Below are 3085 nucleotides of genomic sequence, written 5' to 3' on the forward strand. Positions count from 1 at the left end.
AAAACCTTTTTATGCCACTGATACTATGATGCTATAAATGCATATTGAAATATCCTCAAATAGCTTCCTGTACTCTGCTGCCTTTGTTCTGTACTATACTGAACACATGATATTATTAAAGAACAGTTTAATATATTAGATTATATAAGAACTGAATCCTCTTTAGGTCAGGTTACAGCAGAAACTCTTACTTTGTGTCTGAGGGTCCAGGTTCATTACTGAAGGTTAGAGGTACATCTTTAGACCAGTCACTCTTCAGAGACAGACAGCTGGAGACTGAAGATGTGTCCTCTTCCTCCTCTTTTAAACCACTCATCTTCTCCAGTCTGAGAGACAAACCAGTAACACTGGAGACACACACACACACACACACACAAACACACACACACACACACCACACCACACACACACACACACCACACACACACACACACACACACACACACACACACACACACACACACACACACACACACACAACACACACACACACACACACACACACACACACACACTTTTGTAATTTCATTGCAATTGTATTCATGTGCTTTAACATAACTTCCTGTTTTTATATACGACCACTTTCGGAGAAGATATGCTACAGTTTATATATGATTTTTAAATACTTGGCATCCGTTAAATCGATACAATACGCCACGCAAAAGTATCGCATAACTATGGCCTGTAGGGATTATTTCCCCCACCCCTAATTTACTGCTAATGGCCAAACACAACAGTCACCAGCGTTATCACTATTATTAATAACATCTAATTGAATACATAAGCATGGCCCCAAGTAGTGAATAATGTCTTTCAACGTACTATTTTTTTAGTTTTTAGCTTAGAATTTTATCAATATTGTGCCATTTAAAACCTGTTATTCCACACGGATACAATTGATACTATGGATTGCATATTGATATCCTTATATATTAGGTTTGTATGAAAACTGAATCCTCTTCAGGTCAGTTTACAGCAGAAACTGCTTACTTTGTGTCTGAGGCAGTCCACGTTCATCACTGAAGTTCAGAGGGTTGCCAGTCTAGACGGTCACTCTTCAAGACAGACAGCTGCCGAGACTGAAGGTGTGTCCTTCTTCCTCATCTTTGAAATCACTCATCCTTCTTCCAGTCTGAGAGTTACACCAGGTAACACAGGACACACACACAAAACACACACTACACACACACACACACACACACACACACACACACCACCCACACACAACACACACACACACACACACACACACACACACACACGCACACACACAACACACACACACACACCACACACCACACACACACACATTTTAATAACACTCTTTTTTCAAATCGAACCGATTCATAGTAATAAACCTTTGGGTCTAAAAACATCAGAATCAGACTTCAGAACTTCAGACAGGCCTCATTTTGACTGCGCTGTACATGTTCTGTTAATCCTGACGGATCAAGCCAAACAGGAAATAAAAAGAGTTTGCAGAAGTCTCATTGGAATCCTGAGGACCGCCTGATTTTTAACAAGCAATTATGTTATCATCTTAACAGCAGGTACATAATAATCTGTTTAAAGCCAGATCCTTGGTGTGTGACACTCACCCCGTTGTTCTCCTTCTGCTCGGCGTGCTGCTAAAATGGCATCGTGACTACTTACTACTTTCAACTTTTAACTTCCCTCCCTGTCTGCAGGCCTACTCCCTTTGTTTTATGACCAGCCATTATCGCAGCTGAACCAAGTTCACATCCAGGGGACTCTGTTCAGCTGAGATAGAAATAGAAGGCTAAAAACAAGCCGCTCAACACGAGTTATTGGAAACAACATGAATACCATCAGTTTTGCGAATAACCCAGTAAAACATCCTGCATTCAAAACCTCACGAAGTTAAAGTGTTGGAGGTATTTAAGCTACTCTTAGTGTTAACTGTGCATTCAATTGTTCCCTATTTTGTTATACTATACATGTGTTTCTGGATTATTTTTAACACCTGCCTGCATTTATTGATCTCTTTGCTCCCAGATTATGAATGGGGGACTTTTTTTTTTAAACTTTCTACTTTTACTCAATGTAGGCTACAAGTGTAACGTGGAATAGCAGTGGTGCATGTTGTAAATCATTTTAAACACCACACATTCTGTGTTTATATTTAATAATTCTGTATTCTTCATTTATTGAATGTTCATATACTCCTGACAAGGTTCGGAGATCAGTGGGGCGGTAACTCTCTGAAATGTAGTCCCTGTATCTCAGAAGATTATTGTTGGGGATTCGCCCCCTTCTATTGTGCCCCACGTTCCTTCTTGCCTTGTAAATTGTTCCACGGTGAGAGGAGTCGACTCGTGCGGGATACTAATAATACTGATGTTATCTGTCATCCATGTCCAGTGATTAACATGGGATGGCGTCTAAACCAACATGAATGCGTCAAAGCTCAAGGCCCGGAGCCAAATCGCCGGCCGTGGTGGCATTTAATTTCGCCCGCATGATAATTTTCTAATACTATATGATCTGGCCCGCCGGGTATATGCACGCTCCAGTGGCCGAAACGCCGTGGCCGGTTCTCTAATCGCCGAGGAACTTGGCTTTCCAAGTCCAACATTTCAACGCATACTACGTCATCGGATGCCGCGAAGGACTGCCTTCCAATCTCCAGCATACTTGGAATTGCCTCAGGGAGGCCACGTCCTTGCCGTTTGGGGGGTATTTTCGAGGCTGCACATCGAGCGGGCCTCAGACTTGGTTTGCGCCACTGCCGCTTCAAAGCCTCGCACAACATATAATCGCTGTGTGCCTCCCACGGATCACATTATATCTCATAAATTCCTCTCGAACGAGTAGAATACTTGCCTGACAATGTAAATCCCGAGACTGGTCTCCACCGCGTCAATGCTTGGCTCCACCACAGATTTGACATGTTGATGGTAGTGGCGATTGTAGAACAGGTAGACGATAGTCCCATTTAATCACTGACAATAAGACCAAAGATAAACAAATCATAACCATTAGAATCCCTCACATGTGACTCCTCTCACGTGAACATTTACAAAAAGCAAGAGGAAAACGTGAGGGACCACATTAGAAGGGGGAA

General features: G+C 42.2%; 1 long non-coding RNA gene across 1 annotated transcript in view; it reads right to left on the reverse strand.

Annotated features, from left to right (window-relative positions):
* Positions 1-195: 195 nt before the first annotated feature.
* The window catches only part of LOC104955836 (uncharacterized), a 3591-nt gene continuing 701 nt past the window's right edge, over positions 196-3085 (reverse strand). Inside the window, exon 2 of the long non-coding RNA XR_799489.1 lies at positions 196-347. This is a non-coding gene — a long non-coding RNA (uncharacterized lncRNA). The remainder of the gene's footprint in view (positions 348-3085) is intronic.

Source organism: Notothenia coriiceps, unplaced genomic scaffold, assembly GCF_000735185.1.
Source record: "Notothenia coriiceps isolate Sejong01 unplaced genomic scaffold, NC01 NC01_scaffold00024832, whole genome shotgun sequence".
NCBI classification, from domain to species: domain Eukaryota; kingdom Metazoa; phylum Chordata; class Actinopteri; order Perciformes; family Nototheniidae; genus Notothenia; species Notothenia coriiceps.